This window comes from Symphalangus syndactylus, chromosome 7 (assembly GCF_028878055.3).
Source record: "Symphalangus syndactylus isolate Jambi chromosome 7, NHGRI_mSymSyn1-v2.1_pri, whole genome shotgun sequence".
NCBI classification, from domain to species: domain Eukaryota; kingdom Metazoa; phylum Chordata; class Mammalia; order Primates; family Hylobatidae; genus Symphalangus; species Symphalangus syndactylus.
This window is the reverse complement of record NC_072429.2, coordinates 20,088,713-20,114,614: the sequence shown is the minus strand read 5'-3', so window position 1 is coordinate 20,114,614 and position 25,902 is coordinate 20,088,713. Positions and strand designations below refer to the sequence as shown.

Sequence of the window (25,902 nt, the reverse complement as noted above, 5' to 3'; positions counted from 1 at the left end):
AGTGAACTTGGGCTAAAAGTTATGCAGTCCAGGAGAAATAGTGAGGAAGGGGCAGACCCTCTGAAGGGGCCAAGCTTGAGCAAAGATCCTGAAGCAGGTAATACAAAACATGTGTGGGTAAAGAGAAATCCCTGGTCTAACACAACTAAAATGTTAATTTGGAATTAAATGACAAAGAAAGGTAGGAAGAGGGTAGATTGGAGGTAAACTGGACAGGCATTGATGTCAGGATATGTTTACACATCTGATTGCTAGACATGTTGTTGAAAATTATTCAGATATTTCACTAAGTTTTGGGCGCCCATATATAACTGAACCCTAGTGTTCATAGCTGTTCTTGAAAAAATAAAATAAAAAAAGACTCCCAAAGAATGGTCTGAGACAAAGCTAAATTTTTGTTTGCCCACGTGTCACTCAAATGGGGGTCTTCTGAGCAAGAATCAAAAAATATAGATCCAAGGGGAAAAAAAGGAAGTACAACAAATAAGACAGTATTCTGAAGTTCTGAGGTCAGCCTGGTTCTTAAAGCAGACCATAAACCCATCTTTGCCATTGGTCACCAATGCTGAGAAGCCTGGATTCAACCACGTGAAAGCCTTGTTACAAATGAGCTGTGTACAATTCTAGAAGACCTAGGGTCACTCGGCAGGCGCCCTCCTCTGTGTTCACTCATCGCTTGACAAGATTTTTCCTATAACATTGAATAGTATTGTGGTTAAGACAACAGATCCTGGGGTTTCATTGCTTAGATTTGGATCCTCATTTATCTAATGCTAGTTTCACCATCTTGAGCAAGTTACTTGACCTCTTTAAGCCTGAGATCCTTCATGTGGAAAATGGGCATATTCTAGTGTTTATCCCATAGAGCTGCCTGGAGGATTAACGAAGCTCTTAGCAGCACTCTTTGCATGGAGTAATGCTCAGTAAATGGTTGCTGTTATTTTGTTGTTATTACCCCTAAATACATGAAGGAATGCAAGAATATTCTTCCTTCTCTTAAAATCCGCAAAGGGAGACTCTCATAGAAATATAAAACATGAAGTGAAATACAGCTGTTTTATCCCTGGCAAAGTCGTACATTTTTTACATATTTTGCCAGGACCAGAAACCTTAAAAACAATCATACTATCAGTGCTTTCAAGTCTAGTAAAAAAATTATTTCCTTTTAATCTCATGTTGCATCAATACCAGTAGCCTGTACATATTTAACATGTTCAAAGAAAATGCAATTTTAAGTATATTAATACATGGTAGGATAACTTTTAGGTTCTGAGCACAAAAGTGACAGTACAGATTTTTACTTATGAATGTATCTGTTCCCCTGTTTCTGCTGTATGACCTTATTAGTTATTAATCTCAATATTTCTGATTTTTTTTATTCTTGGCTACTTTTATGACATATTAGTTCTTAGCAAGAAAAAAAAAGGCTCAGCAATAGTAGACATGAATTCCACTATCTCTTCGTAGCTCACTAGGTTCAGTAATAGATAATGGCATAATTAGTTTTTGAGTTTTAAAAAATCCAATTGGAATGCCTGCAGGTACATGTATATTTATTTGGTTTGGAACTTATTTTTTTAGCATAATTCGTTTATTGTATTTGGTATGATGGGTCCAAATGAAACCATGCATCCAGAGGAAATTATTTTTTAATACAGACTCATAACCTAGGTATTAAGAATATTTCTTTTTTTTTCTCACCCAAAGGCAGTAAGGCAGTTTTTCTCTTTAAACCCATTACCACCATCCATCAGAAATATTTATTCTTTAACTTTTAAGATTTACTTAGTTTCCATGGTTGTGGTCTGTGTATTAAGGGAAGGCTGAAGAAGGCTATTTATACTGATCACTCACTCATTCATTCATTCAGTGAAAATCTATTGAGTACTTACTTTATATTAGGCACTGCTCTAGGCACTGAGGATATGGCTGTGAATATGAAACAGACAAAAATCCTCATGCTCTCATGGTGCTGTCATTCCAGTGGCACTACCATACTGTATTACCACTACACAATGGCTAAAGAAGCTCACAGGGTCTTTCTTATACTTAAGCTTCAGCTATGATGCATCACATCTTTAGTCAGCTCTTTTCTGACCACCCAGTCTAAAATTTCTTGTGTGTGTTAAGTCAGGAAATGTGAAGGGTTGGAGAGGCAAGGAGACCTCTGGGTCAGAGACAAAAACAGTTTATTATTCACAATAAAATTAGCAGACTCCCGTCTCTCTGGAGAAATAATTATTACCCTGGAATGTAAGCAAATATTTTCCGTGAGAGATGTTTGATATCTCTAAATATTTTAGGAAAGAGATGCTGTTTTTTAAATTTTACTTAGGCAGGAATGCTTCTTTCTTTCTAAGGTTGCATGCTTGTGCAAGCATTCTCAAAAATGTAGGCCTGGAGAATATGGATAATTAATTATAAATGTATAGGGATGTCATAAATTCATAAGGAAATATCTCCAGATAATGTAATATTCCAATTAGAATGCAAGCCCCGGCTGGGCACGGTGGCTCACGCCTGTAATCCCAGCACTTTGGGAGGCCGAGTCGGGTGGGTCACAAGGTCAGGAGATCGAGACCATCCTGGCTAACACGGTGAAACCCCGTCTCTACTAAAAATACAAAAAATTAGCCGGGCTTGGTGGCGGAAACCTGTAGTCTCAGCTACTAGGGCGGATGAGGCAGAAGAATGGTGTGAATCCGCGAGGCAGAGCTTGCAGTGAGCTGAGATGGAGCCACTGCACCCCAGCCTGGGCGACAGAGCAAGACTCTGTCTCAAAAAAAGAAAAAAAAATAAAATGCAAGCCCCATGAGAGCAGGGATTATTTTCTATTCCATATGCCTACAATAGCGCTGAGCATATTGTAGGTGCTTAATAAATATTTGTTGAATGAATGACATTGATGTTGAAGATAATGGTGATGATGATGGTGGTTATGATTTTTACTCTAAGTTCTCAGAAGACAATCAGTCCTTTTGAGGCTTAAGGCAAAAACACTCCAGAGAAACCATGGATAAAATTATGCAGAAGTCTACTGGCCACATTTGCACAAAAAATAATTCTTAATAGGAGAAATTATGTCATCTGTACATCTAGGAAATCTCAAGTTTGTGAGATTTTTTTTTTAATTGTTTTGTGATTTTATATTATCTAATGAGCACTACAACTCTAAAATGCTCAAGATAAATATAGTAATATAATCAGGATAATTAGGAAACATTAAATATTGCTTATCTCATTAATGGAGATATGCAGTGTACATTGACATCTTCAAAACTGGCAATTTTACAGTAAAACAATTAATAAAATCAACAATAGCAAAAAAAATACTAAAAAAAAAAAAGATCTATTTGTTTAACCTTCTTTTTCCAAATGTACTTTTAATCTGTTTAAAATTTACAAAAATCTCACAGGATATGTTTGCCACAGAATGCACTTTGAGAAATACAGCTACCCTTTAGGTTCCTGGATAACCACAAAGTATTTTAGTGGTCAGATTTGTCATTTTATCTATGAATCTTGGTTCTAGAAACATGAACCTCCCAGGAGCTCTTGATCCAGGAAGTACTCTTACTGCACTCTTGGATTTAATCGTGTGTGAGCAATACATAAAGGCAAAAATAGGATAAGACTGGCTTTCATCAAGAACCATGGCTGGTGACCCATCCAGAAATGTAGTCTTGGGAGAAAATCAGAGGACTTTGTTACGCTTGTAAGATTCCACCACTGTAAGAACAGTGATGACATTGTCATGGTTCCTTATTGCCTTCTCTCCCTTTTCCTCTTATGCTTGCAGGATTTCTGTGCAATCAGGCAGCATTTGCTGTTGACAATGGCTGGTTGCAGAAAGAGGAAAGTTTCTCCTTAAATGTCTGTTCTTAGCATGAAGGAAAACCTTTCCTAGAAGTTTTGAGAAGACATCCTATTAGATTTCATCAAACAGAAGAGACCCTACTTCTTTTCAAAGACATTGTTAGCAAGGAGGGGAGACCACATGATTAGATCAACCCAATATCAGTTATAACCTGAAGCAGAGTACGTCTCCTTTGAAGGCAGGGCCTCCCTAAGATAAGACAAAATAGCAAGGTTCTATCAACAAGAAAGAAAACAGAGAAAGCTTGCTGGTTAGAATGCAGCTTAAGGATGTATGAGTCCTACCCTGCAAAAAGGCAGTCAGGATTGGAGTGCTGGGGTTTTCAGTTTGATTTACACAAGTTCTCAATCTGCAACCAAGGAAGCCCTATCTGACAATAATCATTTTTCATCTAATATTTACAAGGTAGATTAAGTGAATACTTTTACTGACACAGGAGAAGAGACTGAGGCATCACTTCCAATGGTTTGCTCAAAATCCCACAGTTGGCTAAGACTGTAGAATTACTAAACTCAAGATGCCCTGACTTCTAGAACCATCACCAATCCACTCTCCTGCCTATGTTCCTTACAGACTCTTCTCCAAGATTTGGAACTTTGGGTATATAAATTTGATAAAAGGTATGGGGGTGGAGGTAGGCTGAGGTACTTTATCTCTTTAAACATAAATCACATTTATAAATGGTCACCTGCTTTTGCTCATGATATTGCCCAGTGGTTCCAGCCAAAGAGATCAAGCTGATGGCAGCCCATGTTAGCGTGGTGAAACCTGGACCAGTGCCGCCCCTTCCAGCTAATAAGCCAGTGTGAAATGAAAGCAACTTGTGTTGATAGCATTGACAGAAGGTGCCATATACAAATTACAGTCAGTTCAAAAATTAATTGCCAGATTATTAATTTGAAGGAAACGTACACAGTGTTGTTTCCCTCTTCTGGATCTCTGGCTGAGCTTTCTTTCTGTTGATGCTGATCTCCCTGCTTTCCCCTGCTCCCTAGCACAATACTGGAGACTCTGAAAGCCTTCTCCAGTAGAGGGTCAGGCTTTTGCTCTTTTGAATTTACTAGTGGGCCTTGGATATTGATCAGCTTGGGGAATTCAGGCCAGTCAATTCCTGGACCTCAAACTTCTCACCTATAAAATAAACTAAAATAAAATGAAATAATAGTTTGGAATAAATAGGCTAGGACTGCTCATTTATCAGGAAACTTTGTAAAGTATTTCTTCATTTCTCATGTTAAAAGTGATAAGTATATATCTGAATATAAAACCCCATAATTCTACCTTACTCAAAGACAACTCATCAATATTTTGTTATATAGTCTTTTATATGTTACTTCCTGTTCACATACTATCATTTTATATATTACGGTTCACACATACTGTTCTTGTGTTTTTTTGTTTTTTTTTTTTGAGACAGAGTCTTGCTCTGTCGCCAGGCTGGAGTGCAGTGGCGCGATCTCGGCTCACTGCGACGTCTGCCTCTCGGGTTCAAGCGATTCTCCTGCCTGAGCCCCCAAGTAGCTGGGACTACAGGCGTGTGTCACCACACCTGGCTAATTTTTGTATTTTTAGTAGAGAAGGGGTTTCAGCATGTTGTCCAGAATGGTCTCAATCTCTTGATCTCGTGATCTGCCCACCTCGGCCTCCCAAAGTGCTGGGACTACAGGCATGTGTCACTGTGCCCAGCCTGTTCTTGCATTTTTTACATAGTAACTGGACATACTTTCGTGTAAATAATCTAGATATTTCTTTCTTTTTAATGGCTGTGTAGTATTCCACTGCATAGATATGTTAAAACTTATTCATCTCCTCTCTTATTAATGTATATTTGTGTGGTTTTCAATTATTCACCATTGCAAATAAAGCTGTAGTAGTAAACACTCTTATAGACATATCTTTGAACTCTCATCTGTGTATTTCTGCAGGATAAATTCTGTGAAAAGGAATTGCTGAGCTAAGGGACCAGGATCCCTTTCAACAACTGCTGAAGACGCTGGGTCACCCACGCAACAACCTCAAAACAGATCTTGTTTTGGAGTGAGAATTTCCTCTCTAAGTGATGGCCTGAAAATTAGCGAATTTCCAGAACTGCACTCCTGATGGGTCTTTTCACTTCTTATCCAATATGCAGGCCTAAAATGAATCCTTTCTTGCTCATTTTTATGGGTGATAATGTGTTCCGCCCACCTGGTGCTTCTTTTTATTTCACTACAGCTATAACAAGCACTTATAAGAACAGCAATCTAGGTTACCTGAAAACCTTTTCCTTGTTAACTTGTCTCAAAAAACTAAGACTAGAGATAGAATTGAAAGGCAATATCTCAGTCATAGTTATATAAAGCTGCTCTTGGGCATATCATTAACTTTTCCCCCTGGTTTATCTATTTAAAAATAGGAATGCCGTTCATTTGTTAGGCTTTGGTGGACAACTCACAGGCCTCATTAGGGTAGACATGCTCTATCCCTTTCCCTTCATACAAATGTAAAGCAGTTTACCTTAGAAAAATGCTAAATGAATGAGATGCTTAAATAATAAACAAGTATCTTAATACTCTGTGATTAGCACTCAGTCATGACTAATGTTTAGACCTCCTTGTTTCTGTCAAAAATCCATTTTATCAGAGGCAGAAATGGCCTAAATTATTTGATATGCATTAGCTATGAAAAAGACCTCTTGCAGCACTAGATATTCAAGTCTGTGACCCTTCCCAGCTGGAGCAGCAATTAGGAGAGCGATCTGTTCCATTCAAACCCAAAAAAAGAAAGGCTTCAATGCCAGCAACACAAAGCACAGTAGTTTTAAACTCAAGATACTCTCATTTCAATATTGACTCACATGACCTCCCCCTCTACCCCTTACCCCCAAATTGCTCTTATTGCCCTACAACTGTCTAGTATATCTCAAAGATGTCACAGGACCACCTGCAGAACAATTGCCTGCTTGTTAAATTGTAGACTCCTGGGCTTCATCCTGACTTTAAGAAAGTAGTCTTAGGAATATGCAATTTTTAACAAGTATCCCCAGGTAATTTTGATGCACTGTAGTATTTGAAGACCTCTACCCTCCTAGACCACACATCTGAAAACATTCACATGCATAGGGGCACCGGGGTAGCTTGTTAAGGTGTAATTCCGATTCAGAGGATCTTGGGTAGGGCCTGAGATTATACATTTCTAACAAGATCCCAGATGATGCGAATGCTGTGGATGCATTGACTACACTTCGAGCGGCGAGGCTGCTGGAAAACAAAGCTCTAGGTGTCGTAAAATCCATTCACCTTTATAACCCATGTGTCATACACGGCTTGAGCCCAGTGCATGTTCCCTTGACTGAAAAAATGAATAAATGCCAAATCAGAGATAGTGAGAACATGGGAAATGTCATCTACTTTGTAACTAACGTGAAATTTCTTCAGCACAGCCAGTGTGATATGTATGTTGGTGTTTCTTTCAATATAAGACCTAGGGGTGTGTCTTTATCCCTTTGTGTTGCTACAAAGGAATACCTGAGGCTGAGTATTTTATAAAGAAAAGAGGTTTACTTGGCTCATGGTTCTGTAGGCTGTACAAGAAACAGGGTGCTAGTATCTGCATCTGGTGAGGGCCACTGGCTGCTTCCTCTCAAGGCAGAAGGTAAAGGGGAGCTGGTGTGTGCAGAGATGACATGGAAGAGGAAGCAGGAAAGAGAGGGGAAGGTGCCAGGCTGTTTTTAACAACAATTTCTGAGGGGACTAATAGAGTAAGAACTCAGTGAATACCTTGAGGACCGCATCGAGCCATTAATGAGGGGTCCGTCTTTGTGACCCTAACACCTCCAACACTGGGGATTAAATTTCAAAATAAGGTCTGGAGAACATATATCCAAACTATAGCATTCCACTCCTGGTCCCACAAACCTCATGTCCTTCTCGTATTGCAAAATGCAATTATCTCTTTTAGTCCCCAAAAGTCTTGACTTATTCCATCCTCAACTCAAAAGTCCAAAGTCTAAAGTCTCATATGAGACTCAAGGCAAGTTCCTTCTGCTATGAGCCTGTAAAATAAAAAACAAATTATTTATTTCCAAGGTACAATGGTTGTACAGGCATTGGGTTAACACTCCCATTCCAAAAGGGAGAAATCAACCAAAAGAAAGGAATAACAGGCCCCACACACGTCAAAAACCCAGCAAGCCGGATATCAAATCCTAAATCTCCAAAATGATCTCCCTTGATTCCATGTCGCATATTTTGGGCACACCAGCGTGAAGTTGCCTTGCAAAGCCTTGGGCAGCTCCAATTCCATGGCTTTGCTAGGTGCAGGCTACACGGCTGCTTTGATGCATTCGAATTGAATGCCTGTGGCTTTTCCAGGCTGAGGGTGCATGCTACCAGTGGTTCTATAATTCTGGGGTCCGCAGGGCAGTAGCTCTGCTCCCACTACTCCACGAGGCAGTGCCCTGGCAAAGACTCTCTCTGGTGGCTGCATCCCCGTATTTCTGCTTGGCATTGTCTTCGTAGAGTCTCTTTGCAATTCTCCACCCCCGCATCATGCTTCTGCCTAGGCAGCCGGACTTTGCAACACACCCTCTGAAATCTAGGCGGAAGCTGCCAAGCTTCCTCACTCTTGCATTCTGCCCATCCTCAGAACTAACACTACATTGACGCCAGCAAGGCTTACAGCTTGCCTCCTCCAGAGTTGCAACCTGAGTAGTACTTGGCAGCCCTTTGAGCCCTTGACCTAGGGTATCTAGGGAGAGCCTACCTCAAAGATTTCTGAAATGTCTTCGGGGTATGTTTTTCTTTTTTTTTTTTCTTTTACACTTATCACCTATCTCTCTTTTATCTATGCTAATCTCTCTAGTAAGGGGTTTCTCCACAGCGCTCTTGGATTTCTCACTTTAAAATGCTCTTTTCTTCTCTATCACATGTCCAGGCTGCAAATTTTTAAAATTTTTGTGCCCTATTTCGTTTTTAATTATCAATTCCAACTTTAGGTCATTGTATTGCTCCTGTATCTGATTGCAGGTTGTTAAAAGCAATCGTGTCACTTCTTGAATGATTTGCTGTTTAGAAATTTCTTCTGCCGGCCAGGCTCGGTGGCTCATGCCTGTAATCCCAGCACTTTGGGAGGCCGAGGCAGGAGGATCACCTGAGGTCAGGAGTTTGAGACCAGCCTGTTCAACATGGTGAAATACCATTTCTACTAAAAATACAAAACAATTAGCTGGGTGTAGTGGTGCATGCCTGTAATCTCAGATACTCAGGAGGCTGAGGCAGGAGAATCACTTTAATCCGGGAGGCAGCGGTTGTAGTGAGCCGAGACTGCGCCATTGCACTCCAGCTGGGGCGACAAGAGCGAAAAAAAAAAAAAAAAGAAATTACTTATTCTGCCATAAACCCTAGGTCATCACTTGTACGTTCAGCCTTCCACATAGCCCTACGGCATAGACGCAATACAGCCAAGTTCTTTGCTATGGCGGAACAAGGATGATCTTTGCTCTAGTTTCCAAAAAGTTCCTCATTTCCATCTGAGACCTGATAATTATGGTCTTTATTAGCATTTTAGTCACAATCACTTAAACAAACTCTAAGAAGTTCCAAATGTTCCCTCCTCTTCCTGTCTTCCAATGAACCCTCCAATGTCTTCCAATCTCTGTCTGTTACCCAGTCCAAAGCTGCTTCCTTATCTTCAGGTATCTTTATAGCAATGCCCCACTCATCAGTATCAATTTTCTTACTCCAACTGTGTTGCTGTAAAGAAATACCTGAGGCTGGGTAATTTATAAAGAAAAGAGTTTTAGGCCGGGCGCGGTGGCTTATGCCTGTAATCCCACCACTTTGGGAGGCCGAGGTGGGCGGATCACTTGAGGTCAGGAGTTCCAGACCAGCCTGGTCAACATGGTGAAACCCCATCTCTACTAAAAATACAAATATTAGCCAGCTGTGGTGGCAGGTGCCTGTAATCCCAGCTACTCGGCAGGCTATGGCAGGAAAATCGCTTGAACCCAGGAGACAGAGGTTGCCATGAGCCAAGATTGTACCAGTGGGTAACAGAGTGAGACTCCATCTCAAAAAAACAAAAAAAGAACTTTCATTTGGCTCATGGTTCTTCAGGCTCTATAAGAAGCATGGCACCAGTATGTGCTTCTGACGAGCGTCTTAGGCTGCTTTCATTCACAGAGGAAGGTGAAGGGAAACCATCATATGCAGAGATCACATGGTGAGACAGGAGTCAAGAGAGGGGGAAGGTGCCAGCTTCTTTTTTATTTATTATTTATTATTTTATTTATTTATTTTTTGAGACGGAGTCTTGCTCTGTTGCCCAGGCTGGAGTGCAGTGTCATCTCGGCTCACTGCAACCTCTGCCTCCTGGGTTCAAGTGATTCTCCTGCCTCAGCCTCCTGCGTGCCACCACTCCCAGCTAATTTTTGTATTTTTAGTAAAGATGGGCGTTCACCATGTTGATCAGGCTGGTCTCGAACTCCTGACCTCGTGATCTGCCCACCTTGGTCTCCCAAAGTGGTGGGATTACAGGCATGAGCCACTGCACCTGGCCGCCAGCTTCTTTTTAATAACCAGCTCTTGGAGGAATTCTCATGGGAACTAGTAGAGTGAGAACTCACTCATTACTCTGAGAACAGCACCAAGCCATTCATGAGGGATCCGTTCCCAAGACCCAAACACATCCCATTAGGCCCCATCTCCAACTTTGGGGATCACATTTCAACATGCGTTTCGGAGGACAAGCATCCAAACTGTAGCAGGGCAGTTAGTTGTCCTAATCAGGTGTACACATTGCACACAAAAGGTCGCAGTCCAGAGGCAGCTATTATGGAAACTTAGCTATCTTTATCTATGAACAACACTGGGGTCTTGTTAAATAACAAAAGAGATCAAAAGAACATCATTGAAAATCTGTGATGTGCAAGACACATGCACTGGTAAAATATTTCAGAGGCGATCCCTGATGTTGCAGGAAATTAACAATCAAGAGAAAACAGTAGACGGTATTCCCAGGTTATTAGGTTACTGATTAATTAGGCCTTCTAACTCTGTGGTTAGCCAAATCCTGCTGAGAGCACCTGCCTTAATCATACGGTTTACTCAGGGCACTCTTGGAGCGCTTAAAAGGATGGAAGCCTGGCACTGGGATGTATGACTGTCCTATGCTTTCATGCTAATAAATGCCTATATGTTGAGCTGAATTTGCCTTGGCACTTGTTTTAACTGTAACCTGTTACTGAGTGTGTGAGAAGGTCTATAACTCACATTTAACTCTAACAAAGGTGAATAACCAAACTGGCTCATTCATATTGGCAGGCAATAAGAAGTAGTTGGGTTCAGGGCCACTGCCATCTTTATATTTGATCTGTCCACATACATTTAAAATAATCAAAGTGACTCACAAAGAATTATGTAAGCAACATTGGCAATGTTCATGGAACTCTATATCCATGTAATGCACTTTCTGTCTTTAGCAAATCCTTGACACAGAAAGGCAAACGATTTGAAAAAGACTTAAAATTTACATTTAGAATAGCCCTTCTCGGTACATTTCAAATTTAGGCAGGTAGAAGCAAAAACGGCCAAGGGCTGCTCTAGCTGGCCCAATTAGATAAGGTATGTGTCCTCCTAGGGTTTTGGGGGAGTTGTTGTGAGATTGCAACCATGATCCTGATCCTAACTCCCAGAGAAGAAAGACAAAGATGAGAGGCACTGACCGGAAGTAGAGGCACAAGTTTGGCTCCAACCTGTTCTACTGACTCCATCCAAGTGATAAATAGCAAATATCTTCTTTAATGAAAAATTTGACTGAGAAAGCCTATTTTAGAAATCTCACAGTGTTCAGTAGCAGTATATTCAAAGCAAAAGAATGGTAATAGTAATAATATGGCCAGGCACGGTGGCTCAGGCCTGTAATCCCAGCACTTTGGGAAGCCGAGGCAGGTGGATCACAAGGTCAGGAGTTCGAGACCAGCCTGACCAACATGGAGAAATCCCTTCTCTACTCAAAATACAAAAATTAGCTGGGCATGGTGGTGGGCTCCTGTAATCCCACCTACTTGGGAGGTTGAGGCAGGAGAATCGCTTGAACCCAGGAGGCGGAGGTTGCAGTGAGCCGAGATCACACCACTGCACTCCAGCCTGAGGGACAGAGCAAGACTCTGTCTCAAGAAAAAGAAAAAAAGAATAGTAATAGTAATAATAAATGCTGAAATATAAATGAAGTGCTACTAATACGTTTTATTAAACATTTGATATTAGGTATCCACTTTTCTGATTGAACTCTGGTGGATAAATTAGAAGAGTGTACAAAAACAAGAAAATGCAAAAGAATCTTTAATTACATTAGGGGACAGAGGTCTCATATAAGGAAAATATTAGCTGGCTTTGCCTGGTGAGATGGTACAAGCCATTTTGAATGACTGTTCAGAGTACAGAAGTTTAATTTAAGCAGAGTTCGAGAGAGAGGTCCCGCAGAGCGTTTTTCCTTCCCTCTGGGGGTTCAGAAGATTTGTGGGCACACACATGAAGGCAGAGCAGAGAGGAGGCCAGAATGGGGAATTTTAAGGTTCACAGAACAAGTTGTATGAATGCTTTTCCAGAATTTACTCAATTACATATCGTTTAGAGGAAGATGAGGGAGGAGAACGTGTTTTGATCATCAAAGTGTAAGTTAAACTTTGTTGCTACTCAAATGTTGTATTAAATGTTCTATGAAAAAGTGTCTGGGCTTGAAAGACTAGGAAGGAGACTCTCTGCTGGCTACTTTTGCTTCTCCTGAAAGGACTTTTCATGCCTCAATTAAATCCTCGCCTTGTGCAATTTAGGTCATCCTTGCTGTGTTAACCAGCCCAAGGAGGTCAGCAGTGGTGTCCTACACAATCAAGTGTTGAGTGACTTTAAGGACCCAGGCCCAAGCTCTGTGATGGGGGTTAGCAAACTTTCTCTGTATAAGTCCAGATAGTAAATATTTTAGTTACTGTGGTCCGTCTGGTCTCTGTCCCAACTCCTCAGCTCCATCACTGTAGCACAAAAGCAGCCACAGACTACATAAATACACGAGGATTAATTAAGCTTTATTAACAAAAGCAAGGTCAAAGGTTGTAGTTCTCTGCTCTATGGCAATGCAGTATATGTCTTTCCCTTGCTCTGTTTCCTGTGGGTAAAAGAAGCATTTTTCATAGTAAAATTGTCTCTACTGATTCTTTATTAAAAGTTCAACAAACATTTCTTTAGTACCATGTATGTAGCCTATACTATATTAGGTACTAGGGGATGAGGGAGCAGTTTGAGATCGGAAGAAAGGAAAGATGTTTAACATCTTTTTTACCCCCCAAAGTGTCTTTAATCTCCCTAGGGAGCACAGGCATGTGGGTAAACAGGACAAGTCCAAAAAGAGTAAGTAAGTTTAGAGTAGAAGCAGTCAGGTACAGATTACAAACTCTATGTATCTTTTTTGGTGTGTCCCATTGCCCCGGTTATTTATGGATGGTACAGAATTCTCCCAGAGAGCAGGAGGTGCAATGTTGACTGGAGAGATTGTGTGTCCATTGATGAGATTCAGCCTGTTGTGTTTACACATTATCTATCTCATCCTCTTTGTAAAGGCAATGTTACTAATTCATTTATCCAAACAGGAGAGAGCTTTTGCCTATGTGGTATATCATTGCTTCTCAAACTTCAATGTTCCTCAGTATCATCATTAGGGGATCTTGTTGAAATACAGATTCCGGTTCTGTGGGACTCGGGAGGGACCTAAGATTCTACATTTCCAAAAATGTCACTGCTGCTAGTCATCAGTACATACTTGGGTGAATGGCAAGATACTTCAATAACTATGCAAACAGCATCCCAGACCGAAAGTATTTTCTATTAGAGTAATTTCAAAGTGTAAATGTTGAAGAGCTAAATGATCCCACTTCCTTAAAATATGTTCCCTCTCACAGCTTCCCTCCCCAGTAGTAAGTATATAAATTCACCACTTATGACTCATCTTGAAAATGTGAAAGCTGCTGTGAAAATACAAGCAGATTATCTGAATTGGTTAATGCTTTACTAAACTTTAATATTATACTTTGGGTGGAAATGGCTTCCTGGATAAGGGTGAGCCCCCAAGCAGTACTTTGAGAGAATGGGATACAGGAAAGAGAATATTTGGTGAGGAGATAAAGTCATGAGCGATTAGGTCACAGAAGCTGTCTAAGACACCTAAAACCAAAATTTAAATGGCTGGAATTGCTGTGAACACATAAGGGACTATAGACCAAGGACTGTAAGAGCAAGATGGGAGAAAGTGTCCAGACCAAACATAGAAAAAGGTCCAGAGGAAACACGGTCTAGGGAGAGACCCTGGAATTTCATCCACTGCACAGCTGAAGGTGTTACCCACACAATGGTAGGACCAGCCACTTGGCGAGTGACAGCCCAGTGGTAACAAGGAGGATTTAGCAAGCAGATTTTATTACTTGCAACAAGTAAGAAGAACACCAGGAATAGCTCCCAAAGCAATGCTTCCCCAGGCTGGAGACTGGGTCAGGTTTTATAAGCATAAGGTAATTAGGGGTGATCTGATTGGATAGTACAATGAGATGATGTCAAGAGTCATTATCTGACTGGATCTCACCATGGAGTGATGCCAGACTCAATCTGATTGGATCCCAGATCCTGCCATGTGTTGTCCATTTCTTAATTCAGTGCCAGCTCCTCACCCGAGCATTTAGGTTCCCCTGTGATTTCACACTTGCTTCATTTGAGCATGCTCAGGTTATATGACCTGAGGGTCCATGGCAACTGAACAATCACTCATAACTTTGTAAAAGTTGAACCAGATTGGTCTGGTATGGCTACAAAATGGATCTGTGGAATAACCTAGTTCTTTGTTCCTCCTCTTTATGGTTCCATGCTCCAAAAATGTATGGCTCATCATTAATAGGGGCTCACCAAGAACACCACTCTGAACCTGAAGGTATAAGATCAAGCCCTCCATCTCCTCCCTGCACCCAACCCTTGGGCAGGCAAATCAGAAGCTCAGGGAGGAAGTGGGAAATTCTGTGTCCGATAGATCCCACAGTTTTGAGAATTCAGAAAGCTCACTTATTGGATAGATGAGTAACCCAAGGCCTAGGGACAATTGGCTTGCCCACACTTAGATAAGTCATTTTTCTAGATTTGGACTGCAAACTTAGACCTCCCAACACTCATGCTAATATCAATTTACTACACTCTCTACTCTTCTTTGATGGAAGACTTATTAGATACTCATATTAGTTCTCACACTGCTATAAAGAATTACCTGAGACTGGGTAATTTATAATGAAAAGGTTTTGTTTTTTTGTTTGTTTGTTTTGTTTTTGAGACAGTCTCACTCTTGTCGCCCAGGCTGGAGTTCAATGGCACGATCTTGGCTCACTGCAACCTCTGCCTCCCGGGTTCAAGTGATTCTCCTGTCTCATCCTCCCAAGTAGCTGGGATTGCAGGCTCCCACCACCATGCCGGGGGTTTCATTATGTTGGCCAGGCTGGACTCAAACTCCTGACCTCAGGTGATCTGCATGCCTTGGCCTCCCAAAGTGCTGAGATTACAGGCATGAGCTACCACTTCCAGCCAATGAAGAGGCTTAATTGGCTCACAGTTCTGCAGGCTGTACAAGAAGCATAATGGCTTCTGGGAAGGCCTCAGGAAACTTTCAATCATGGCAGAAGCCAAAAGGGAAGCAGGCTGGTCTTACATAGCTGGAATGGAAGGAAGAGAGAAAAGGGGGAGGTGCCACACACTTTTCAACAACCGGGTTTCATGAGAACTACAGCATCCAAGATCCAATAACCTCCCACCAGGTCCCACCTCCAACCCTGGGGTTTACAATTCGACGTGAGATTCAGGTGGAAACACAGATCCAAACCATATCAACACTCAATGGCATTGTGTGGACTATGCATCAATTGTTTATTAGCTTTTTTTTCCCACTATTATGCAGTTATTCCTCACAACTTTTTGGAAAGATAAAGCAGATAGGATCCCCATTGAAAAATTATAAGATGTTATCTCACTTATCCTCATAACAGTACCTGAACTATCGATTGTAAGATATCAAGAAAACTTTGGTGAATGAATTGTGACAATCTTGCATATTTACTAGTAAAATTAATCTATTAATAGTCAAAAATGTATTTCTGGCAAATAGGATGTTCATGAAAACATGAGAAGCACATTACGAAATACTATACATGTAGTATCATATACAGTATTTATATGTAGATATAATACAGATTTTTATATATATATAGATATTATGTATCTATATATCTATATCTATATATATATAAAAACACAGACCTTGTCCTTAAAAGGCTTGCATTTTTAGTGGTGAGACAAATATTTATTCACGAAAATTCTTTAGGAAATGTTCAGTGGTCTTCAAAGATGAATTTTATAAGATATTTCATAAAATCCTCTAAAAATATAACATGTGCACTCTATTAGAATAGATTATCACACTGAATTTTAATTGTCTGTTCCTTGTTTGCCTCTCTCCACTACATTTTTTTGAAAAAAGGCAAAAAAGTCCATTGCCTAGCCTGATGACTATACATATTAGGCACCAAATAGTTGTTTATTGATTGACTATACATGAAAACAAAATCATACCCTTATTGTATCTGGTATATAGCAGTCTTTGCTATATCTCTGAAAATATATTATCTAAATAGAGTAACCCCCAAATCCCATGGTTTTGCTTTCCATGGTTTCAGTTACTCCAGTTAACATTAACCACGGTCCGAAAACATTAAATGGAAATTTCTAGAAATTAACAACTCATAAGTTTTCAATTGCACACTGTTCTGAGTAGTGTGATGAAATCTTGCATCATCTGCCCCATTCTGCTTCTTTCCTTCCTGTATGTGAATCATTCCTTTGTCTTGCTTTCTCACCCTGTAGATGCTACCTGCCCATTAGTCACTTAGCAGCCATCTCAGTTATCAGTAATTGGGTTCAACTCACCCTTATTTTACCTAGTAATGGCTCAAAAGCACAACAGTAGTGATGATGGCAATTCAGATATGCAAAAGAGAAGCCATAAGGTATTTCCCCTAAGGGAAAAGTGAAAGTTCTTAACTTAAAGGAAAAAAAAGTCAAAAAGGGTTATTAAGATCTATGATAAGAACAAATCTATCCAAGAAATTGTGAAGAAGGAAAAAGAAATTCATCCCAGTTTTGCTGTCGCACCTCAAACTGTAAAACTTACAGCCACAGTGCATGACAAGTGCTTGGTTAAGATAGAAAGGTTATTAAATTTGTGGCTGAAGACATGAACATAAATGCGTTTTGATGGACAGCAACTGGGTTCAGTAGTATCCACAGTTTCAAGCATCCGCTGGGGGTCTTGGGATGTACTCACCTGCATATAAGGAGGCACTACAGTACAATTATTTATTTAGTACACTTATATAGTTTATGCCTTATGTGATGTTTACTTCTTTGGAAAAATTATCATATAAACATTTTTGCTTCAACAGCTAAACCAATGCTTCTCAAGTTTTAATGTGTAAAATTGTGCTATAAAAAATCTAAAAACCATTGTTGAATACTAAATATTTTACATATACGTGCTATATATCTATAAACACCAATTTATTCCTCTTACAAAGGAATAAAGGCTTTACATAAATTGTTTTCTTTGTATCCTTACAACAGCCTTATGAGACAGGAGCGGTTATTACCACCACTTTACAAATGAGAAAACCAAAGTACGTTAGCCTAGGTCACAAAGTTATTAAATTGTGAAAGCAAGATATAAACGTAGAGGACAAACTCCAGAATCAATTCTTTCAACCACTGTGGTACTGTGCAGGGACTCAGCAAACTCGGAGCCACACCAAACCACATCCAGCTGCTGCCTGTTTAGTAAATAAAGTTGCACTGGAACACAGCCATACCCATTTGTTTGTCTATGGCTGCTTTAGAGCTGCAACAGTAGACTTGAATAGCAGTGACAGACTATATGACCCTCTAAGCCTAAAATATTTACTATCTGATCCTTTACAGAAAAATGCCACTCCTGCTCTAGGCAATCATATATATCACTCAGTTTTGTGAATTAAATGATTTTGTCCTATAATTTTGAAATGTATTTTGTATACTTAATATAAGATACAAAATGCAGCTGTGTTGCCCAAATTTTTCTCATTGTATTTCCAAGTAGTAGTTGAGCAAAAATTCATCACAGTTTGTTACATTTTCTGTCATTTTGATGAATGATTTATAAGACAAAGTGAGAACTGTCTTGCATTAACTATTCCTAGATATGCTGGACATTCAACATTGGGTTCAAGGTGCATTAGAAATGTATATTTATTAGGATTAACATTTTAAGATGTATTTTTTTTAAGGTTGCAAAATATTTATAGTTTTGAAATCAAAGGAAGGTTCAGTAACACTCTTTTGGGTGAATAACTTGAAAATATATATTTTTTAGATTTTATTTTCTTACAAAGCCCCAGTTTAGAAGTTACAGAAAAAACATACATTGTAAAATTGCTAATAAATTGGAGAGGGATTGTGCAGCATATTTTCCTTACTAATTTTAAGGAGGAGTTTTTCAACATTATTGTGAATCATAATTATGTCATTATATGTTATAAATATATTACATGTATTTACGCTACATAATTAGACCTAATTCTAATTATGTAGATTCATGGTAATCAGCTAAAATTTGCTTTAAAAAACCAAGATAATTCCTCTAACAGATGCTACCTTAATAGAATATTAAGTTTGAGAAAAATCTCATGAAAATAAGATAATTAATAAGTAATGATTAAACCTTAACTTGTAACCAGAATAACACATCATGTCACTCTTCTCCCAAACCTTCATTATAAGAAAAAGTGTTTGTTCTGGGACACACTGAAAAATTTGGGAAATAGTGTTTTAGAAAAATTATCTCTTAAATTGAAAGAGAAAGCAATCCAGTAAAAGTACCTCAAAGTTTTAAAGATTTGTTTTGGTTATAACATAAATACTCTCCTTTCAAAGCTCCTTATGTAAAAACCTTTTTAAAAAAATTGTTCTAGTAACAAAGAGGTAAATAAAAACACTATTTCCCACTGGAATCGTGCTCTCTAGATGTTAAATCTAGCATCATTGCTGTAAATTGCTAGTTGTAGTCTTTGATTGACATGTTTACCCAGATAATGTAACAGTTTTTGTGAAAGAAATCTACTTAGTGTCTGGATGACAGGAAACATGTTTCTTGTGGAAGGAAAAGACCAAAGTATTCTTTCAAATGGGAGTCTTTTCTCTTCAAATCTTTGAAGCTGATAACTAATCATGTAATCTGTTTTACTTCCTCATTTACCCAATTTAGTAGTTCAATTGCAATGTGCATCTAACTATACCTTTGAAATCCCCTCAAGGGCTCTGTCCTTGACTTTATTTCGGATTCGTTTTCGATGCTGAGCTGCACAGGTATCCATTCTGCCCAGCAAGGTGTTTGACCGAGGAACCCGTTTGGTTATGTTGAGTATTCCCTGTCTTTTCTATTAGGTTTTAACCCTAGCTTTTTCCAAAAATGTGGAACAACTTGCCACAAATACTTCACATGAAGGAAATCACTCATTATTTCTAATGATTTTCCCACTAAGTGAAAAGTAAATATATATATATATATATATATATATATATATATATATATATATATATTTCTTTCCCTGTAAAATATATTATTCCTTTTGAAGCTACCACAGATGGCAAATTAGCATGGGGGCAATAAGTGATATTTCCAAAGCACCTTGAACTTGTGCAGGCGAACTTGATCTTCACATGACCCTGAGCCTTGAGGGTGTAAAATAGCAAGTGGCCAAGATACCACAAGAAGGAAGCAAAACAACTTTTTCTCAGATAATTAGTCAGAGTAGGCAAAAGATAGTCCCCACAGTGACCTTTTGACTCTTCAGCCAGTGGACTTGGGGCTCAGCAATCAGTCTCTGCTGAACTCCTCTGCAGTCAATCAATCCTAAACTGATAAGCCAATGACTTGTTTAAACTGGCCCAGTGAACTTCTGTGGCCATTGATTTTGGAAGCCCTGCCTTGCCACTGGTTTGGGAAGCCACCTTTACAAGGGATTTTTTGTGCCCTTTTATGTCCACATGCAAGTCAGTTCCCAAGGCTTTAATCTTTTCTGAGTTAATATCCCTCTGACAATCTGAAAACCTGAACCCACAAATCCTATTCTTTGCATTGGAATAGGTTTTCCTTGCCTTGGGGGTCATAAACTTAGCTACACACTCAATTTGTCTCAGTCTTTATTTACATCTACCAGGGAAATTAGATCAATCCTGACACAAAAAAATCAAGTCAACAAAGTTTTATGTCAGCCTTATCTACAGCAGAACCTTAGCAGTTAAAGATTTAATATGTATAGTTTTGATTACATTTCAAAATTGCACATGCCATTTGCAATTTTTATACCAAGATACAAATTTGAATTGAGCCTTTCCAGGCTGCGTTATCTTACTGTCACTTGACTGATGAAGGAGTCTAGAACCCACACTTTGGAAGAGCTTATTTTCATTCTCATTATAAGACCAGCAACTGAGAAAGAGTGAGCAAATTGTGACTTCTTTTTGAATACTGGCTACTGGCCTAACAAGCCAACTGCTAGTCCTAGTCACAGAAATGAAAAGGCTTAAGGAAAGAAGTAGCTTGTACCTAGAAAATCATTTCGTAAGTCATTTTTATAATTATTATGTATTTAGTATTGATCTAAAGGAGTTATTTAAAACTTTTTGGTTATATCTTATTTAATTTTGTGGGAGAGATAATAATGTATATTGTTATTTGGAGAGGAATCTTCCAAAGGATCTTTGACATGTCCTGCATATGAGTGGCTACTTCCTGTTTACTCATTCCCCAAACATTGTCATATGCGTGGCCATTTTCAGCCCTAAAGAAGTACACAACTTGCCGGCCGGCCACGGTGGTTCACACCTGTAATCCCAGCACTTTGGGAGGCCGAGACGGGCAGATCGCAAGGTCAGGAGATCGAGATCATCCTGGCTAACACGGTGAAACCCCGTCTCTACTAAAAATACACTTGCCTTGTCCTGCAAAGCATTCTCAGACACCAACTCCATACCACTGGCTAGATGCAAAGGGAAATTGGCCTAATATTGGTTCTTGGAACCTCAGAAACTAAGAGGAATACTAGATAACACAGAATGGAAAGAATTATGCAGATTTTAGAGGAAACTATACATTCCCAGGAGGTCAAGTCCCTGTGGTTGATTTTTTTTTCTTCTGTTTTTTAAATGAGTGGTTAATGTTTCTTTTGCATTGGAGGCCAGACCACTGGAACATTAACATTTTGATATTTGAAACTATGTTTTTCATTCAATAGCATGTCTATAGAGCCTAAAACACTGTCTAAGGAAGAGGATATGCTTAGTGAATATTTCTAAATGATCATCATTTTATTCATTTTCTTTTTTAAATGTATTTATTTATGCAGCACAAAAACAGCATACCACAGTCTCATTAGGTGCTTGAAATAATTTGGAGAGCAAATCAGTTAAAATGACTAGAAAGGAATGAGCCAATGTCTAAGATAAGCCCCGATATTCCCATTTGCTTTGTCCAAGGTAGACATCGATAATTCATCACAGTCCTCTTTCCTGCCGAGCCTGGATGCGGCATCAGAATCTTCCTCAATACAGGGCTTCCATCAGCCACTACCGATCAGCTGGAGTTGGCAGCTATTTCCAAACCATTTGCCACTGTTGGACTAGACTGTATTTCCCTAGAACCTTAAACAGAAGGTAGCATCTTCTAATCTTGAGACTTGCTTGCCTTTTCAAACTCCCACTGTGATTATTTTCTACTACCTGTTTCATATAGTCAATTAATCTCATGAATTTCAAATGCTGACCTGGATGCAGATGTTTTTGCGGATACACTATATTTAAAGAGAAACTTCTCAGACTTCAGAGCCATAATGCAAATTTCATTATTCTGCTTCTACATTTTAGGATGAAATGGAAATTTTCTAGATAATTGTTTGAGATGCATAATTATCAAGAGAACTAAAGAATCCCCTCTACTAATCCAGTGATTCTCAACCAGGGGCGATTTTACTCAGCAGGGGACATTTAACAATATCTAGAGACATTTTGGTTGTCATAAATTGATGTGTTGCGGGGGTGCTACTGGCATCCAGTAGGTAGAGGTGAGCAGTGCTGCTAAGCATCCTAAAATGCACAGGACAGACCCCACCCCTTCAACAAATAATTATCTAGACCCAAAATGTCAATAGTGTTGATGTTGACAAACCCTGCTCTACACTATTAAAACACTTAATTATACGTAGATGTTGAAGAAGATAATTTTGGAACTGAAATCTTTATGCTATTAATTTGATTTACAAGGGAAACTAAATACTCTTTCTTAAAAAAAAAAAGTGTAGTCATGCTCATATTTGAAATCTACCTTTGGGTCCAGTGTCACAATTTGATGAGTAAGACATTCCCAAGAGACAAACAGTCAGTGGGATGCCACGGGGCCTGCCTACAGACTGCAATTGAAACTCGACATTGTACTTCTTTTTTATCATCGGTGAATGACCAAAGTGTGAGCTCTTCAATGTTTCACACTATATTGGATCTCACACAGAGAAACTGCTCTTGTAATACAAGATGGATTTCAAGGGTTCTCCATTTCTTTAAGTGTCAAGTTTAGTCTAGCAAGATTTTTTCCCTAGGAAAACTTGGTTCTGTCTATCAAACAGACCAGTTGCTCGTTTATGAAATATTTCCATTACCAGATGTAGTTAAGTTTTGCTAATGAAATGAAGGGAGTGAGGAGATTTTTTTTTTTCACTTCTACCTCAAAACAAAACTTTGCTTTCTGCGGAATAAATCCACCACTTCTCCCTGTCTCATTGTCAACCAGACATAGTGAGGGTCTTTTAGACAGATTCTCAAGACACACTGGCTGAGAACATTTCATATTAACTCAAATACATAAGCATTAATAAGCCAATTTCCCATTCAGTTTAATCTATTTTCAGCAGATCAAAATAATTAAAAATGCTAACAGTTATGGTAATTTCAATATACTGTGAGAGAAGCAATTTAGATAGCACCTTCCCGACAAATCTATATTTGTATAAATGCTGATCAAGAATATTTGTTCAATTTTATACAAATCAAACATGAATAATTTCTTCCATATTACTCCTTCCATTGTTGTGTTTTCCCTCTATCTAGTTATCCATTTGCTGCTGGCATGCTGCTCTAGGAAGATTTGATTAAAATCAATAAGTTATTGGGAAGATGGCAATTAGCAGTCTTTCACCTATAATAGCATTGTCTGTTAGGCTTCCTTTGTGTTAATCACAATATTTTAGCATGACTTTCCTATCCAGCCATGCAATTTAATGAAATGGAAGGTTTAAAAAGCATCCTTAATTTGGGGCACTGGCAGTATGCTTCTCTGTTTTTCACTGTTTTGATAGGAGTACCCAGCATTTCTGCAGTACATCAGAATCCTCATCTCCTTTGAGACTTTCCCAATTTTAAGATCTCAGAAATATCTGCAGAGAAGTTAATACTGCATAAACTTCAAGTGGGTTCAATGTAGCACAAAGATGCCAGCAAATATCAATGTATAGATTTGTTTAACTGTTTCAAAGTGACTTGATAGTTTGTTTGTAATAGGTAATTGACATAGCAAAGTTCTTCACTTTGGCTGTATGATATTGAGTGGTAAATGCCTGGGCTAAAGACTGAACCTTGACTAATGCCCCTTGACAGCAAGTAATGATTGTCAAAGTCATTAATTAGAATAAGGCCATGGCACTCTCCTTTTTATGTTTGTTATCATTTGTTTCTTTTTTTCTGAATGTTCATTTTAGCCACTCTTTCCTTAGAGGAAGCACACACACACACACACACACACACACACATGAGCTTGCTATTTATATATAAGGAGGGCTATGTTTAGCCAATTTTTTTTTTTTTTTTTTTTTTTTTGAGGCAGAGTTTCGCTCTTGTTGCCCAGGCTGGAGTGCAATGGCGCGATCTCGGCTCACCGCAACCTCTGCCTCCCAGGTTCAAGTGATTCTCCTGCCTCAGCCTCTTGAGTAGCTGGCATTACAGGTGCCCGCCACCATGTCTGGCTAATTTTTTGTAGTTTTAGTAGAGATGGGGTTTCACTATGTTTGCCAGGCTGGTCTCGAATGCCTGAACTCGTGATCCACCTGCCTAGGCCTCCCAAAGTGCTGGGATTGCAGGCATGAGCCACCGCGCCCGCCCAGCCCATCCAAAATTTTTACATAATGAGAATTGCTGTGAAAACATGAACACTTAAACTAGTAAGTGGATTATGTTCATGTTAGACTCGTAACTAAGATCTTAATTCATAAATTGACAAATCTTTATTTAGAGAATTAGTACCAAAATAAAACATTACAATGGAAATACTCAGATATTTGTGAACATGTGGAAACATCTTGATTTCTTAGGACATTTCCTATTGATGTTTTGCCTAGTCCTAGTGTGTTGTCAGCTAGTTCCTCGAAAGATCCAAAGTCCCAAATAAGGATATGCAAGACTAATAAAAAAGAAATATGGAAATGGGTCTCACCCTTAAGGAATTGTCTATCTAAAAAACCAAAAGAAGTAAAGAGATAATGCAATTATACGGATTATTCAGAGTAACTTGTAGGGAAAAAGAAACTTCAATATCAATTAATCAGATTTTTTTCTAACTACAATGCTCAAATTTTCTGGATAATTGTAAAGTGCTCCATTATCTTTATCCTCATAAACACAGTCTAAAATAAATGAAATAACTGAAGACACGCAACACCACATTAACTCCTTAATTTTTAAAAATACAAGTTTTTTCTCTGTACCGGCAAGTTTCCGGGTACTTAGTGTCATTTTTATGCATCTAATAAATGTAAATGACTATTTTGTAATAAAAATGGGCCTCATATTAGACTGAGAAGAAAGTTGGAGGAATTTTTTTTTCTAGCTAACACCTGAAATTCTTATTGTAAAATCTTTTAACAGAATTCTCATATTGTAATGATACTTAGATGTCAACATCACCAGCAAGATAACACACAGATTATTTTAATGAAAGCAATGACTTCATTTTCACTCCTTAAGTATTTGAAATAAATATTTCTTCTAATATATAATATATATTTATATATATGGAACTATCTTGGAAAGTGATGTAATTATAAGTCTCTTAATAGAAAGCTTGCTGTTAATTTACATCTTGAATATATAGTAGTTTTAGAAATGACTTCAAAAGAACACTGAGTTTTAGATGGCAGTGAGAGAAAGAAGCACATAGAATTATGCTGGCTCCTTCTTTCATCAGATTTAGGTTGTTTTCTTTGTTATCACAGAGCTATTCTCTTGTTTTTTTTCTGACAGTTGGCCCCCAACCCCATCTAATTTTATCAATCGGAGATTTAGAAACAATTATGTAATCCAGTTAAACATTTTACCATTTACAATCTACTGTGCCTTATTGAATCAGTTATTCAAAATGTATTTGTCCTAGCTGTGGTTGAAATGTGAATGAGTGCACATTACGGAAGAATTAGGAAGAGCTGGACATGCACACCGTTATATGGCTCTGGTAGGATGCCACAGTGTAGGTATCAGATATCAGTGGGCACCTGTGGGCAGATAATTCTGTAGGGAGGACTGTAGCAATGACTGCCCAGAGAGAGGTGAGAGGGCACCAAATAAAATGTTTGTCCAATTTGCATTTCGACATGGGCACTAGTTCTGCTCTCAAAGTAAAATAATAAATAAATAAATAAAGCTGAGATTCTTGAAGCCGATCTCTAGGATTGCAGAAACAGTATCTCACTGGTGGTGCCTAAGGAAGTGTATTTTAATAAACATGCTTGTTGATTTAGATGCAAGTGGTCCAAAGTCTACAGCCTGAGAAACAGAGATGACCTAAAGACAAAAGAAAATTCATGTCTTCTGCCCGAGTTCTAGCCATGTTACAGTTAACCA

General features: G+C 38.8%; 1 protein-coding gene across 1 annotated transcript in view; it reads left to right on the top strand.

Annotated features, from left to right (window-relative positions):
* The window catches only part of TENM2 (teneurin transmembrane protein 2), a 1,678,453-nt gene that overhangs the window by 109,384 nt on the left and 1,543,167 nt on the right, over positions 1-25,902 (top strand). The window lies entirely within an intron of this gene.